The 17885-nt window shown below is 46.8% G+C and overlaps 1 protein-coding gene across 2 annotated transcripts in view; it reads left to right on the top strand.

The window, feature by feature from the left end:
* LOC144692891 (putative G-protein coupled receptor 132) overlaps positions 1-17885 on the top strand; it is a 105696-nt gene that overhangs the window by 3544 nt on the left and 84267 nt on the right. Inside the window, exon 1 of one of the 2 annotated variants that reach the window (XM_078561988.1) lies at positions 12721-12820. The exons of the other annotated variant lie outside the window; for it this stretch is intronic. The gene's annotated coding sequence lies outside the window, so the exon portion shown is untranslated. Of the gene's footprint in view, positions 1-12720; positions 12821-17885 lie in introns of those variants that run through there. 2 annotated transcript variants of the gene reach the window in all.

The following is a 17885-nucleotide window of genomic DNA, read 5'->3' on the forward strand; positions in this document are numbered from 1 at the left end:
GTTCACCATCCTCAGAGTGAAGAAGTTTCTCCTCATCTCAGTCCTAAATGGTCTATCCCATATCCTGAGACTGTGACCCCTTGTTCTAGACCCCCCCAGCCAGAGGAATCATCATCCCTGCATCCAATCTGTCCATCCCTGTCAGATGTTATATCTTTCAATGAGATCCCCTCTCATCCTTCTAAACTCCAGTGAATTCAGGCCTAGTCAGCCCAATACTCCTCATATGACAATCCTGCCATCCCAGGAATCGGTCTGGTGAACCTTCACTGCGCTCCCTCTATGGCAAGTATTTCCTTTCTTAGGTAAGGAGACCAAAACTACACACAATACTCCAGATGTGGTCTCACCAGGGCCCTGTACAGCTGCAGTAGGACATCCTTGCTCATGTACTCCGGTCCTCTCACAATGAAGGCCAACACACCATTTGCCTTTCTAACTGCTTGCTGCACCTGCATGCTTGCTTTCAGTGATTGGTGTACAAGGACACCCAGGTCCCTTTGCACATCAACATTTCCCAATTTATCACCATCTAAATTATACTCTGCCATTCTGTTTTTCCTACCTAAGTGGATAACTTCACACTTATCCACATTATACTGTATCTGCTATGTATTTACCCACTCACTCAATCTGTCTAAATCGCCTTGAAGCCTCTTAACATCCTCCTCACTACTCACATTCCCACCAAGTTTTGTGTCATCAGCAAACTTGTAAATATTACATTTGGTTTCCTCATCCAAATCATTGCTAATATTGTGAATAGCTGGGACCCAAGCACTGATCCCTGTAGTACCCCACTAGACACTGCCTGCCACTCCGAAAAAGACCCATTTATTCCTAATCTCTGTTTCCTGTCTGCTAACCAATTCTCAATCCATGCCAATATATTACCCCCAATCCCATGTGCTTTAATTTTACACACTAACCTCTTGTGTGGGACTTTATCAAAAGCTTTCTGAAAATCCAAATACACCACATCTGCTTATTCTCCCTTATCTATTCTGCTCGTTACATCCTCAAAAAACTCCAGTCAGTTTGTCAAACATGATTTCCCTTTCATAAATCCATGTTGTCTTTGTCTAATCCTGTTGATATTTTCTGTCCTGTTATAAAGTCCATTTATAATAGAGTCTAGTACATTCCCTATTACTGAGGTCAGGCTAACCGGTCTGTAATTCCCTGTTTTCTCCCTCCCTACATTTTTAAATGGTGGAGTTACATTTGCCATCCTCCAATCTGCTGGGACTGTTCCAGAATCTACAGAATTTTGGAAGATGACAACCAACACATCCACTATATCCATGGCCACCTCCTTTAGTACCCTGGGATGTAGATTATCAGGCCCTGGGGACTTATCAGCTTTCAGTCCCATTAATTTCTCCAGCACTATTGTTTTAGTAATACTAATTTCCTTCAATTCCTCTTCTTCACTAGACCCTTGGTTCCCCAGCATTCCTGGGAAGTTTATTTATGTCTTCCTCTGTGAAGACAGAACTAAAGTAGTTTCTTAATTGCTCTGCCATTTCTTTGTTCTCTATTATAAATTCTCCTGTTACAGACTGTAAGGAACCTACACTTGTCTTCACTAATCTTTTTCTTTTTACATATAGAAGTTTTTACAGTCCGCTTTTATGTTCTTTGCAAATTTACTCTCATACTCTATTTTTCCGCCTCTTGATCAATCTCTTGGCCCACCTTTGCTGAATTCTAAACTGCTCCCAATCCTCAGGCTTGCTACTTTTTCTAGCAACTTTATATGACTCCCCTTTGGATCTAATACTATCCTTAATTTTTTTTGTTAGCCACAGTTGGGCCGCTTTTCCTGTTGTGTTTTTGTGCCAGAAAGGAAACGTATAACTGTTGCAATGCATACATTCGTTCTTTAAATATTAGCCATTGTCTATCCACCACCATGCCTTTTAACAAGAGTTCCCCAACCTATCTTAGCCAACTCATGCCTCATATCTTCGTAGTTCCCTTTGTTTAAATTTAGGACCCTAGTTTTGGATCGGATTACTTTGCTTTCCAACCTAATGAAGGATTCTATCATGTTATAGTCACTGTTCCCTAAAGGACCCCACACAACAAGATTATTAATTAAACCCTTCTTATTGCACCATACCAAACCTAGGATAGCCTACATTGTTTCCCTCTCTTGTGTCTCCCTGCTCAGATTCCCATCCTCCTGCCAATCTAGTTGAAACCTTCCCCCACAGGATTAGCAAATACCCCTGTGAAGATATTGGTCTCGGTCCTGCAGGGATGCAACCCATCCAGTTTGTACAGGTCCCATCATCCCCAGAATCGGTCCCAATGCCTCAGGAATCTAAAACTGTCCCTCCTACACCATCTTTCCAGACTCGCATTCATCTGGTCTATTCCCCTATCCTGATCTCACTAGCATGTGGCACTGGGAAAAATTGTGATATTACAACCTTTGAGGTTCTGCTTTTTAATTTATTTCCTAGCTCCCTATATTCTGCTTTCAGGACCTCATCCCTCTTTTTACCTATGTCGTTGGTACTGATATAGACCATGACCTCTGGCTGCTCACCCTCCCCCTTCAGAATGTCCTGCAGCTGCTCAGTGACATCCTTAACCCTGGCACCAGGGAGGCAACGTACCATCCTGAAGTCACGTCTGCAAACACAGAAACATCTAACTGTTCCCCTTACGATAGAATCCCCTATCACTATTGCTCTCCCACTCTTTCCCTCCCCGCCTCCGACCCTCTGTGCAGCTGAGCATCTGGTGACACCACGGACTTGGCTCTTGCTGCATTGCCCTGAGAAACCATCTCCCCCAGCAGTATCCAAAACGGAAAATCTGTTAGAGAGTGGGATAGACCCAGAGGACTCCTGAACTACCTGCCTAGTGCCTTTATTCTCTGGCAGTCACCCATTCCCTTTCTGCCTGTGCACTCTTTACCTGCGGTGTGACCACCTCACTGTACATGCTACACACGAAGATCTCATCCTTGCAGATGCTCCACAGTGACTCCAGCTGCAGCTCCAGCACCGAAACACTGATTTCTTTTTTCTAAATTCATTCATTCGTGGGATGTGGGTGTCGCTAGGCCAGCATTTATTGTCCATCCCTAATTGCCCTTGTTCATCTTGTAAGAGTCAACCACATTGTTGTGGGCCTGGAGTCACATGTAGGCCAGACCAGGTGAGGAGGGCAGGTTTCCTTCCCTTAAGGACATTAGTGAACCAGATGGGTTTTTATAAAAATCAACAATGGTTTCATGGTCGTCATTAGACTTTTAATTCCAGATTTTTATTGAATTCAAATTCCACCATCTGCCGTGGCAGGATTCAAACCCGGGTCCCCAGAGCATTACCCTGGGCCTCTGGGTTACTAGCCTAGTGACAAAACCACTAAGCCGTCGCCTCACTGCAGTTGGAGACACCTCCTGCACACGTGGTTACCCTGGACACTGTAAGTGTCCCTGACTTCCCACAGCATACAGGAGGATCATTCCACTTGGCTGAGCTTCCCTGCCATGGCTTACCCCTAAATTACTCCCTTCACTTTTACTTCCTCTAGTTTAGATAAGTATTAAGGACAGAAGAAATACTCACCAGGTCTTACTTACCAAGGTCGCTGCTCTTCTTACTGAGGAAAGGTAGAAAATGAAAGGATCCCTCCTCCCCCCTTCACTGAACTCCCTCACTCAACAAACTCCAACTGAAGCACTCTAATACAGCCCAAAGCAGCTCTTACTTTCTAAACTAATGAAGATTAACAATCAATTTTTATAAATAAACTGAACAGCTTAAGAGTTTTTTTTATAGCTTGTTTTCTATTCTGAAAGTTTTATTCACTGTATCACTTAGGTGGTAGGATGCTTGGCTCCATCATGTAGATTTGGCATTCATCACTCTGTGCTGAGTTGGCAATGTTGTGCATGGTTTTCCTGGTGTTGTAGAAGTTGTGCTTGATGTTGCTAACGTTGTGTCATTTGCTGGTGACATTATTGATGTTTCACTACTTGTTGGTGTTGTTGATGATCCTTTCAGCTTTTCCAGCTTGGGTGTAAGTCGAATATGGATTCTGCTCCTTCTCATTTGCTTACTGGTTTCAGTCTCAATGATATACAACGTTGGAGCCTTGGCTTCACCAGCAGCTTTTGCTGGGTTCCAGATTTTCATGAATGGATTCTGTACATGTACAGTTTATCCTTTCAACAGCTCAGGCAGGGATTTAACATGCTTGTTAGAGCATTGACCTCCCTCTACCTGTGCATCAGTGAGTTGTTGTCTCACTTCCCACTGGTCACTTGGAGGATCTATTTTTCTTGGCAGTGTTGTCTTATACATTCTCCCATTCAACAATCTGCAGGTGATTTCACGTCAGCCTTGAGAGTTGTAGACTGGAGTGACAGGCAAGGTTTGGGTCTTCTTTTGTCTCTTGGCATTTCACAAGGGTTCCTTTGACCACCTGGATGCATCTTTCCTTAAATCCATGCCCCCTTGGGTCATGTAGTGATGAGTTGATGATGTTGACCCCATACCATTCAGCAAATTTCTTAAATTCCCAGGAGGTGAATTGGGTTTCATTGCCACATATTACTCTTTCAGGAATCGGGTGCTCAGCGAACAGAACCCATACGGCTGAGATGACTGGTGTAGCTCTCAAATCTTTCACCTTTCAGATAAAAGGGAACTTTGAGGAGGAGTCTGAAACCAAGAGATTCCATTCTTGATTGTGTATGATTAAATTGGCGTCGACAGCTTGCTAAGGTCTGGGTGATACTTCAGTAGCTCTCATCGCTTCTTCCTATTGTGCATACATTGCATGTGGACACCATATTTTCAATATCTTTGTATATGCCTATCCAGTACACAACTGATCTGGCTCTGAGCTTACACTTCCCCATTCTCATGTTGTCTTCATGTATCTTTTACAGCAGTTCTTCATTGTTTTGGGTATGATAATTCTGGATCTGGCTAGCAGAACACCATCCTCCAGTGAAATGCCACCACTGATAGACCAGCACTGTCACATTGCTGGCTGTGTTTGTGCTATCTTTATCACTTGCTGAGAGATAATCCGTAACTCTTCATTTTTGCTGGTCTTATCTCTAATTTGACTCAGTTTTAGTGACGCTATGCTCACTGGGTGATAATTCTTTATAGTAAAAGAAAAAAATTGCGGATACTGGAAATCCAAAACAGAAACAAAAATAAAAATACCTGGAAAAACTCAGCAGGTCTGACAGCATCTGCGGAGAGGAACACAGTTGACGTTTCGAGTCCGTATGACTCTTCATCAGAACTGTTCTGTTGAAGGGTCATTCGGACTCGAAACGTTAACTGTGCTCCTCTCCGCAGATGCTGTCAGACCTGCTGAGTTTTTCCAGGTATTTTTATTTCTGTTTTAGTGATAATTCTTTATACCTGGATCTTCTATCTCAAGATTTACTGTGATAAGCTGCAGTTGTTTGCAATTGCTCACCCCTAGGGTGACAGCCAGGATCATCTGTTTCAGTGACGTAGAACATACAGTTAAAATCTTTTCCTTTGTTTCTCTGATTGGGCTGTTCCTCACTGTCCAATCTCAGTTCCCCATATTCCATTAGCATGATTTTGCTCAGTTTCAGAGCACCTTTCCTTGAGTACCCATTTTCTTTCGAATTTTCAGGCAAGATCTTCTGGTATAGCATAATCAGGATGTTACGAACATATGAACACACATACAAATATACAAACATATGGATTAGGAACAGGAGTAGGCCACTTGGTCCCTCGAGCCTGCTGCACCATTCCATAAGATCATGGCTGATCCGATTTTAACCTCCAGTCCACATTCCCGCCTTAACCCCTATCACCTTTCACTCCCCCTTTCTTATCAAGAATCTATCTATCTCTGCCTGAAAAATATTCAGACACTCTGCTTCCACTGCCTTTTGAGTTCCAAAGACTCATGACCCTCAGAGAAAAAGTTTCTTTTCATCTCTGTCTTAAATGGGTGACCCCTTATTTTTCAACTGCGACCCCTAGTTCTAGATTCTCCCACCAGAGGAAACATCCTCTCCACATCCACCCTGTCAAAACCCCTCAGGATCTTATATTTTTCAATCAATTTGCCTCTTACTCTTCTAAACTCCAGTGGATACAAGCCTAACCTGTCCAACCTTTCCTCATAAGACAACCCGCCCATTCCAGGGGCAGGATTTTTCAATCGGCATGAGAGGCGGGCGGGCCCGACACACTGACTGAAGGTTGGCGGGGCAGGCGACAAGGCCAAGAGGCCTTCACGTTTTTTCAGAAACCTCATCCACGAGCAGGATGAGGTTTCCTGAAGCTTTTATTAATTAAATTAAAAAACTTTCCTAAGTAGAAAAATATGTCCCATCTCATTTGACACAGTCTCATTGGGGGGGATATGTTTAAATAAATTTTTAATCCATTTATTCGTTAATTACGACAGTGATTCAATCTCCCTGAGGCAGCTCCGTCCCTCAGGGAGATTAAAGCGCTCTTTCGCGTGCATGCGTGAAAAAGCGCCTGCTCCGACTCTCTCCCCTCCCCCCTCCCCCCTCCTCCCTCCCCCTCCCCCTCCCCCGCCCCGCATAGGTAGCGTTGAGCGCTATGGCTCCTGTCTTACGCTGGGTGGGCATTGATTGGCCCGCCCGTGTAAAATGGCGGCGCGGAGCCGATCACAGGCCAATCACAGGCGACGATCAGCTCCGCAGCCACCCTACCCATTCCTGCCCAGCCCGTCTGCCACCTGAAAAACTCAGGCCCAGGTATTAATCTAGTAAACCTTCTCTCCACTGCTTCCGGTGCATCTACATATATTGCTAAATAAGGAGACCAGTACCACAAGATGTGGTCTCACCAATGCCCAATATAACTGAAGCATAACCGCCCCATTTTTGTATTTAGTCCCCTCACAATAAACAATAACATTCTATTAGCTTTCCTAATTAGTCACCGTGCCTCCATACTAACCTTCTGTGGTTCATGCACTCGGCCACATTGATCCCTCTGCATCTCAGAGCTCTGAAATCTCTCACCTTTTAGATAATGCGCTTCTCTTTTATTTTTCTTGTCAAAATGGATAATTTCGCATTTGCCCACATTACACTCCACTTGCCAGATCTTTGCCCACTCACTTATCCTATCTGTGTCACTTTGTAGCCTCCTTATGTCCTCTTCACAATTTACTTTCCTACCTATCTTTGTGTCATCAGAAAATGTAGCAACTATACCTCTGGTTCCTTCATCCAAGTCATTCATATAAGTTTCTGGGATGTTACTTGTATCCTCTATAGTGAAGACCGATGCAAAATGCCTGTTTGCTCTGTGTTCCAGTATCCATTTCAGCTTCAGATTTATAGTTTTGGGCTTATTTCTCACCCTCTTCCTGATCTGAATGCTTGTGTGAATGTCCTTTACCTGGGAACATCCAGCCATTTCATGCATTAGTCTGGCTCCGATGTCTGTTATGTCCTTAAACTCATTGCTATCTTCCAGAATATGGATGTTTTGGTTTCTTTTGCTTCTCATTGCTCTCTCTCTCTGATAACATGTTTACCATCTTCTTTCTTTGTTCTGCACATCTTTTCTCAGTGATGGTCTTTCCCACAAGCTCAGCAGTTTGATCCACACGTGGAACGTTTCTTTATGTCTGTGAAGCCATGTGGTTGACCACAGCTCTTGCACATCTTTCACCCTGTCTGGTGTGCATTCCCTTGTTGCTGTTTCACTGCATTAATGCTGCTGCCTTAACTGAAAGCTAACCATTTAGGTAGTCAGTGTCTTTATCAGTCTACTCACAGTTTCATGTCCTCTCGCTGTGGCTACTGCCTGCAGTCCTGGTGAGCTTGGTCTTTTCAAGCAGGACGTGTGGAGCCCAGAAAGAGCTCGAAGCAAGCACGAAGACAGCAGCTCATCACTGAGTGCAGCCAGATATTGAGTTTGTGAGTGAGGGAATTTTAAGGGTTAATTTTTAGGGTTAATCTCTTTCTAAAATCTAAAAAGGTTAGTATAGTTTATATTTAGTATTTAACTACAATTTACTGTTAAAATTAAGTTCCTTTCAGTCATGGTCATGGATAAACGGGCTCTCTACTGGAGAGGCAGCTGCAGTTAGTTAATTAGATAACTAGTTTGAACTGGTTTCTCGAGACAGCAGTGTTGGCTCATCTCTGCAGAATTTCAGGGGTTAAAAATACAGGTGGTCTTGCTAAGCGCCCAAAGTAAGCTAGCATGAAGAGAGCAGCTCACCACTGAATGCAGCTAGACGCAAAGTGTGAGCTCAGGTATTTGGAAAGCGAGGGAATTCAGTGCAGGGAAGGAGGAGGTGTTGTTGGTTTAAGTAGCTATCTTGCAAAGAGACTTCGTAAGAGACCGTGAGAGCGGTAGGCCAGCAAACTTCATAAAGGAGCCAGTTCAGTCCCTGGCTCCAGAGGAGACCATCTGTGTTCTGAGAAAATCATGTGAGACCTTTCAGGGAAAAGGCGGTTGATTGGTTGGTGATTATTTTTCTCATTTCCCTTTCAAAACTCAAGTAATTTTAGTAATTGTAATGTTTTATTCATAGTAGAAGGTCTACAAATAGCAGTAATGCTTATTAGGTTGGCTGTTGAGTATTTATCTTAACTGGGGAATTTCAGTAGGGGTAAGTAGAACATTTATGGAAATAATAAGAATATAAGCACAGGCATGACTAGAGACATTAATTCAAATTTAATTAGTAAAAATAATTATTTAATTAACTAACACTATAAAAATGGCAGCACAGGCGATGTGTTGCGACTGCAGAATGTGGGCGTTCTTGGACACCGGGGTGCCCCAGGACAAACATGTCTGCAGCAACTGTCCATCGCTGGAGGAGCTTGGCTCAGATTCATTGAGCTGGAGGTGGGGTTTCAGATACTGTAATGCATCAGGGAGGGGGAAATTACCTGGACAGTTTGTTCCAGGAGGTGTCAAACCCTTTAGGATAGGGTCATCTGATTTGGTTCATGGCCAGGGACAGGAGGTTGTGAAGCAGGTAAGGGAATGGAGAAGAAAGAAGAGCCTTGGTCTTTTCAATTGTCCAACAGATCTGAGGTTCTTGCAGTCTGTATGGATGTAAGTGGTGACTGCAGGATGGATGAGCAAACTGACTCTGGCACCATGGCACAGGAAGCCAATCAAGTGAGAGGAGCTAATAGGAATGTAGTGGTAGTAGGGGACAGTATAGTCAAGGGGATAGACACAGCTCCTTGCAGTCAAGAGTGGGAGTCTAGACAGCTGTGTTGCCTGCCCGGTGCCAGGGTTAAGGACATCTGCTCCAGGCTGGAGAGGAACTTGCAATGAGAGGGGGCGGATCCAGTTGTCGTGGTCCAAGTATGTACCAATGATATAATAGGACTAGGAAAGCATTTTTGCTTAGGGAGTATGAGCAGCTGGGGGTTAAATCAAAAAGCAGAAGCTCAAAGGTAACAACCTCTGGATTATTACCTGAGCAACAAGCAAATTGGAGTAGGGTGAATAAGATTAGAGAATTAAATGTGTGGCTCCAAGACTGGTGTGGGAGAAATGATTTTCGAATCTTGGGCACTGGCATCAGTGCTGGGGAAAGTGGGAGCTGTACTGTTGCAATGGTCCTCACCTGAACCATGCTGGGACCAGTGTTCTGGTGAGTCGTGTAATTAGGGCGGTAGAGAGGGCTTTAGAATAAATATCTGGGTTGTGGAATCAGTTGAGGAAAGATGTGATGAACTAAAGAGAGAGGACAAGGCAAAACAGCAAAACAGCAATAAGGGAAATGCTAGTTAGAGTGGCAGGAAGGGACAGAGTACACAAACTTAAGGGCGCGCCAGCAGATAAGGCTAAAGGTTGCGAAAATATTAAAAAGACAGAAGTAAAAGTACTCCGTCTGAATGCACTCATTCACAACAAGGTCGATGAATTGATGGCACCAACAGAAGCAACAGGTATGAACTAATTACCATTACGGAGATGTGGCTGCAGGGTGGCCAAAGCTGATTCTAGGGTCTTAAATTTAAACAAAGGAAATCATGAAGGTATGAAGGGCAAGTTGGCTGTGGTAGATTGGGAAACCACATTAAAGGATATGACAGTAGATAGGCAATGGCTGGCATTGAAATAATTAATACATAGTTTACAACAAAGTTACATTCCTTTAAGGCAAAAAACCCAGCGGGAAAAGTGATCCAGCCATGGCTAACAAGAGAAGTTAAAGATTGTATTAGATCAAAGGCAGAGGCTTATAAAGTTGCCCAAAAAAAAGCAGTAAACCTGAGGATTGGGGACATTTTAGAATTCAGCAAAGGGGAGCTAAGAAACTGACAAAGAAAGAGAAAATAGAATATCAAAGTAAACTAGCAAGAAACAAAAGAGGGACTGTAAAAGCTTCTGTAGGTATGTGAAAAGGAAAGGGTTAGCAAAAACAAGCATGGGTCCATTACAGGCAGAGGCAGGAGAATTTATAACGGAATAAGGAATTGGCAGAGAAACTAAACAAATACTTTGGGGAGGATCTTTCCGGTTAGCGAGCGGGGGCAGGGCCCACTCGCCGACGCATAAAATGATGCGGGATAACTTCGGGTGGAACTCCCAACGTCACCCTGCATCATTTCCGTTTTCGGGTTGGCGGGGGGCGCAGCCGAATCAGCTTCGCGCCCACCGACCTGTCAATGAGGCCATTGAAAAAGTAATTAGCATCATTAATGGACCTGCCCGTCCAGCCTTAAGGTTGGCGGGCAGGCCGGGAGCCCTGGCGGGAATTAGAAAAAGCATCAAACCTCATCCACGGACGGGATGAGGCTTCATGAGGGTTTTTCAATATTTAATAAAGGTTTCAGTGAAAGTGATGGGCATGTCCCAACTCATGTGACAGTGTCAGGGAAATCTTGCTATCATTTTGTTTTACAATTTTTAATTTGGAGCCTATCTCCCTGAGGCAGCACTTAGCCTCAGGGAGATCAGTGCGCTCTTTCACGTGCATGTGCAAAAGAGCGCACTCCCGGCTGAGGGAATCCGCCCCCTCCCACCGCCCACACAGGGAGCGCATAGCGCTTCCTGGCGGACGTCACGCTGGGCGGGCCTTAATTGGCCTGCCCACATAAAATAGCAGATTGCCCCCGATTGGGGGCGCCGATTGGAGGCGTCTTCGCCCGCGCCCGCTCTCACATTCCCCCCCCACCCGACAGGGGGAGAACTTCCCCCTTTGTGTCCGTCTTCACAAAGGGAGGTACAAGAAACCTCCCTGAAAATATGACAGAACCAAGGGACTAGCGGGAATGAGGAACTGAAAGAAATTAGTATCAGTAAAGCAGTGGTACTGGAGAGATTAATGCAGCTGAAAGTTGGGTAAGTCCCCGAAACCTGATATTCTACATCCCAGAATGTTGAAAGCAGTGACTCGAAAGATAGAGGATGCATTGGTGGTCATCTTCCAAAATCCTATGGCCTGAATCTTGTGCTCATTGGGTGTGTGTGATTGGAGGGTCTGGAAGCAGACGTGAAATGTGCTTCTGCCTGTGATTGGCCTCCTTCTGCGATCTTATGCTGGTTGGCCAGTTATGGGCCAGTCAGCGTGAAACACGCCTGGAGAAAGGCTTTGCACTGCCGTTGTGGGCTGGGATTAGGGCAGGCACCCCTATCACACCCCCACTTGAGTCTCTGGCAAAAATACTAGTTTGGGCCTTTCGATTCTGATGTGGGTATTAGGAGTTGCCAACCCTCCAGAATAGCCCCCAAGTCTTCCGGAGTGACGATTAATCTCCACCTCACTACTTCCAGCAAAAACCCGGCAGAAAAATCATTGGAATTTTTTTCGTTCATGGGATGTGGGCGTCGCTGGCCGGGCCAGCATTTATTGCCCATCCCTAATTGCCCTTGAGAAGGTGGTGGTGAGCTGCCTTCTTGAAACGCTGCAGTCCATGCGGTGTAGGTACACCCACAGTGCTGTTAGGGAGGGAGTTCCAGGATTTTGACCTAAATATTCTTAATATTTGATCAATTTCATGAATTAGTTATAGAAACATTGGAAAAGGGGTGAAAAGGCCAGTTTACGGGGTGGGGGGTGGGGGGAGGTGGCGATTGGAGGTGAGAGGTCATGGGATGAATACATCCAGCCAGCGGCAAGCTCCGCCCCAGAATTCCCACTGAAAATTCCGGACCGAGGGAGCGAGGGCAGGAAGAGGCACAGCCACAATGCCCTCCACAGTTGAATGGCCTATCAATCGTCATCCAGCTTGCCTCCTGGCCATCGGGCTGAGGTATCTGGGAGGCCATAAGAGGGGCTGCAGCACAGAGAGAAGGGGGGGGAATGGTGGTTGAGGGGGGGGCAGGGGCCAGTGGGGGGGGGGCAATGGTTAGAATCAGAGAGAAGAAAATGGGGAGGTTGGAGGAGAGCTGGTCACTGCGGACAGATGTAGTGAGAGGGCTCGAGGTGCAGACTGAGGAGGTGAGTAGGAAAGTGGAACTTTCTCACTGCACCCCTCCCAACGCCTCCTCCCCACCCTGGGTTTCTGATCCCACAACTGGGGGATCTCCCTAAAGGTTTGTGGCGTTGGAGTTCACATGAACACGCTGACTGACCCAGTGGAAAGAGGAAGAGCTGTTGCAGGCTTCCTGTGCGCACACACACGGAATATCTGCTTGTTAGTCAGGGGAGGGGGGCAGCTAGAATTGCCGGCCAGCTAACCTCCCAAAGTTTGGAAGTGTCTGGACGTTAGAGGAGTGGAGGGTCGGCAGGAGGAGAATGGAGTGAGAGTCACAAAGGGAGCAGAGTTACTGGAGTAAAACGTGAGTAAGGGAAAGGATTGAGTCGCGTTGAGAAGCAGACTGTGGTGAGTGACAGGCAGTCAGTGCCTCCAGCGCTTTGTAACTATTCTTGTGGCTGCATAGAACGCTCAACATATTGTGTGTCGAATGTCTTTTAATCCTGTTCTCTGAGATGAACCAGACCAGCCCACCAGCCAGATCACAATCACACCATTGTTTTGTGTCAGTTCTTTGACACTCCACTCTCTCTCACTTTCTCTCTTTCACACGCTGGGCAGGACTTTGCCCTCGTCGGTGGGGTGGTGAGCGGAAGTGGCCTGAAAGCTGACGCGCTGCCTGCGATTGGGGCCACGGCCACAACTTCACGCTGGCTGGACAATGAAGGCCCGACCAGCATGAGACACGCGCTGCCTGTTCCGGGGGAGAGGGGGGGGCAGTGGGGGGAAGGAGGGCCAGCGGAGGGGTAATAAAGAATTTTTAAATGTTGAACAACATGTCCCCCAATGTGACTCTGTCACATGAGCAGGGACGTGTTATGAATTTGTTATTTGCTGCTGGAAACCTCATCCCGCCCGCGGATGAGGTTTCCTAAAAAACCCAAAGGTCGCTTTGGCCTTTTCGCCCGCCCGCCTGCCGCGCGTAATGTTAGACGGGCAGCGAAAAATTGAATTTTAGTTATTACTTCAATGGCCTTATTGGGCCTTTAAATTGTGCTGCCACTCCCACCAGCGCCCGTCGACTGTAATACCACGTGGGTGTGTGATGATGTCGGGACGCTCGCCCAACGTCACCGTGCGTCAGGTTACTCCCATTCGGGTCGGCCGTGTGTCCATCCGACCAGCGGAAATTTTGGCCACTTTCTCTCAATTTCTGTCTCCCCGTTTCTCTTGCTTGTATACTCTGTGTCTCTTTCACTCTCAATCTCTCTATCTCTCCCTCTCTTTTTCTCACTCTCGTCTCTTTCTTTCACTCTCCCTCTCACACTCCCTGTCTCTATCACTCAGTCTCTCCCGGCTGGGATTTCTCCGTGCCCGCTGGCAGTGTGCCAGCAGACAGTTTGGCGAGAAAGCCAAGAGTCGCTTTCGCTGGGGGGTGAAGCCAGTGAGCGATCGTCCACTCTGTCCCGCTGATGACGGGCCTCCTTTCCCACCATCGGACATCGGGAACCTGATTGTAACACATCAGCAAATCATTATCAGGCCAGCCCGTCAGACTCGTCCCACCCCCCCCCACCCCCCACCCATCCGCCCACATCGCCAGGAAAACACGCCAACGCGTCCCACAACAACACATATAAGGCGTGCGCCTGGGGGGGCTACACTTCACGCCGGAATTCAAGGTTTATTTGCCTACCGTGCCTCGGTCAGCACTCGCCGTCATCAGCGCCAGGCTTCACGGACAGCACCTCATCACTTTTAGGGCAGATCACGGGTAGGTCTCCACATGCGGGTGGACTTTCAACGGCTGCAGGGCTAGGGCTTGCTTGGGGAAGGGGGAGAAGTGGCCTCAGGGAGGGGAAGAGGCTGTAGGGCGAGGGCTGTACTGGGGAAGGAGGGTATCCCAGGGTGTGTGTGGGGCCACATGTTGATCTGTGCAAGTGGCCTCAAGATGGTGAGGGCTGAGGAGGCAGCCTCCAGATGAGGTGAGGAAAATGGAGAAGTGAGGGTGTGTGTGAGAGAGTGAGTGGTGATGTCCCTTGAGCTGGCAGTGAGTGAGATGCCAGTGAATGTGTGATGGGCTTGAGTGTGTGAGTTTCGAGTGATGAGATGGTTGCCATACCCTGGTTGCACAGATGAGATCATTCGCCCTCTGTCTGTATTGGATGGCCAACCTCGTCTGTGCAGCATTGGCACTGACCACCACTGCCATCACCTACCAAGCTGGAGTGGTAATGTAGCTGCCCCTCCAGAGGCCAGAGCGGGGTAAAGGACATCACAGTGGCCTCCACGGCATTCAAAAGGTGCTCGAGGGCTGCAGTCTTCTTGCCTTTCGGGGCCATGTCTTCTTTGCTGCCGTCCTGGGCTGGAAGCGCTGAGCGTGGCTGTACTTTAATCGTGGTGCCTGGTGTGATGAAGTGGTGAGGTGACGGTGTGGCGGGCGAATTGGAGCCCACCTGACATGGAAACAACGTGTTTCTGGGGAATGTATAAGTAATGTGGTGCATTTAGGACGATACGGCATGAAAACCCGCCATTGTGGGCAGAGTAAAATGTCCCTTTTACCCGCCCGCTACCGCACTTAGTGCCAATCTGGGATGATTCCACCCATAGAAATATAAAAAGAAAGAAAGATTTACTACACAGGAGGAGGCCATTGAGCCCATCATGCCTGTGCCCAGCTGAGAAAACAATTTCCAGCCTAATCCCACATCCCAGCCCTTGGCCGATATCCTGCAGATTACAGCACTTCAAGTGCATTTCCAAATATTTTTAAAAATGCGATGAGAGTTTCTATTCTACCAACCTTTCAGCCAGTGTGTTCCAGACCCTCACCATGCAATGGGTGAAAACATTTCTCCTCCATCCCCTCCAATCCTTCCACCAATTATTTTAAGTCTATGCCCCCATTATTGACCTCTCTGTGAAGGGGAATAGATCCTTCTATCTAGGCCCCTCATCATTTTATACACCTCAATTAAATTTCCCCTCAACCTCCCCTGGACCAAGGAAAATAAAACCCAGCCTTAACAAATCTTCTCTCATAGCTAAAATTCCCAATTCCTGACAACATTCTCATAAATCTCCCCTGCATCCTCCCTACTGAGACCACATCCTTCCTGTAAAGCGGTGACCAGAACTGTACACAATACTCTAGCTACACTCTAACTAATTAATACTGTTCCAGCATAACCTCCCTCCTATTATTTTCTATGCTTCAGCTAATAAAGTATTCCAATATGCCTTCTTGATCACCTTATCTACCTGTCCTCTGACCTTCAAGGATTGGTAGGTATAAACCAAGAACAGGAACTGTGGAATCCCACCCCTTTCTGGTCATAAAAGGACCCAGTGGCCATTACCCTTTGCTCCCTGTCTTTCAGCCAATTTTGGATCCAACTTGCTGCTTGCCCTTGGATCCTAAGGGTTTTTACTTTCTGACCAGTCTACCATATGGGACCTTGTCCAAAGCCTTGTTAAAATCCATGTAGACAATGTCAAACGTGCCACCATCATTGACCCTCTTTGTTACCGCCTCAAAAAATTCAATCAAGTTAGTCAGACACGACAGTCCCTTAACAAATCCACGCTGACTGTCCTTGGTTAACCTGTGCTTTTCTATATGACGATTTCCACCGCCTCTCAGAATTTCTTTCCAATAATGTTTCCACCACTGAGGTCAGGCTGATTGGCCTGTAATTTACTCAGTTTATCCCTTTCTCACTTTTTAACCAACAGTGCAACACGAGGCCTTGATATTGCTTCCTTCACAATGTTTTCTCCATCCAGTATTTCACACTCCTCCTCCCTCACCACAATGTCCGCTTTGCCTCTCTCTTTTGTGAAAACAGATGCTAAATATTTATTAAGAACCATGCCCGTACCTTCCATCTCCACTCACAAGTTACCTGTTTGATCTCTAACTGACCCGACTCATCCTGTTGCTCTTTAGGTATTTCCAAACATCTTTGGTTTCCCTTGCAAATAATTTTACACGCCATCTTTTTGCTTTCCTAATTTCCCTTTTTGATTTCACCCCTGCACTTCCTATGTTCCACTTGACTTGCTGCAGCTCTTAGCTCTCAGTATCTGACCTAAACTTCCCTTTTTTTGCCTTATCCTACTCTGTATGACCTTTGACATCGAGGGGTGGGGTGGGAGTGGGGTGGTGGCGGTAGTGGTGGTGGGGCCTAGATTTGGGAATCCCGTCAATTTTCTATGCGGAAACATTTTCGTTCTGAAATCTGTTTATCTGCTCTTTGACTTCCTCCCACTGCTCTGACACTGATTTACCTTCAAGTGACTGTTTCATGTCCATCTTTACCAAATCACATCTCAGCTTAGTAAAAGCAGCCTTTCCCCAATTTAAAACTTTTGCCCTTGTTCTATTCCTTTCCATAGTTACTCTAAGGGTGAAATTTTTAGAATGGCAGGTGCTTGGGACACATCTCACCAGCACCAAGAGCCCCGCTGCCATTTTACACTCTAACGAGCATTGATTGGTATAAGGTGGGACTCCCGTCCCTCAGTCAGAGGAAGTCCCACCTTGGAGAGCTGCCGGCCAGTCAGATTGGCCAGCAGCTCTCCAATCCCTCCAGCAACAGCGCTGCAATGGCCGGAAGAGGCACCGCAGGGAACTGCCAGGCACCAAGTCCGAGGAACTGGAGGACAGGTAAGTGGCAGGGGTCCCAGGACGGTCATTGTAGGGAAGGCCTAGGGTTTTGAAAGGGCGGGTGGGGGGGTGGCATTGGAGTCTTAGGGGATAGGCTGGGGGTTGGAGGAGGTCCGGATGTCACTGGGCCTTAAGGGGATGGTACCCCCAGTCAGAAGGGGACTTGTGATGGAGGTGCCCCCCACTGGCCTTAACTGGCCATTAATTGGCCACTTAAGGGCCTCAACTAGGGCAAGGGGTGGGCTTCCTGGTCAAGGCCCTGGCCACCCTAGTGTAAAATCGCTGTGAGGTCTGGGCGGGTGAGGAGGGAATCCTGTCTATGCAATTTCACGTCCCCCCACCCCACTCAAACAACTGCCTCAGAACCTGCTGGGACAGGGAAACCTAAAATTCTGGCCTAACTATAATTGAATTCTGATCAATAAAACCAAAATGCTCTCCCACTGATACCCCGACCGCCTTCCAAACTGCCTCCTCTCTTGGGCTTGCCATTTACTCACCAAAAATGTTCTCCTGAAAACATTTTAAGAGTTCTGCTCCCTCTGTCCATGTCTTTCACACCAATTCTATCTGTGTTAATAATAGCCTGGTGAAAATCCCCCATTGTGACTGCCCCTACTGCTTCTACACTTCCCAGCAACTTGCCTATATATTTGCTCTTCTATCTTCCGTTGACTGTTTGGGCGTGTGCAGTACACTCCCAGCAGTGGGATTACCCCTTTTCGTTCTTCAGTTCAACCCACATGACCTCATTTGATGACCCTTCTAGCATGTGATTCCCTCCCCACATCTGTAATTGCT

This window comes from Cetorhinus maximus, chromosome 18, assembly GCF_964194155.1.
Source record: "Cetorhinus maximus chromosome 18, sCetMax3.hap1.1, whole genome shotgun sequence".
In the NCBI taxonomy this organism is placed as follows: domain Eukaryota; kingdom Metazoa; phylum Chordata; class Chondrichthyes; order Lamniformes; family Cetorhinidae; genus Cetorhinus; species Cetorhinus maximus.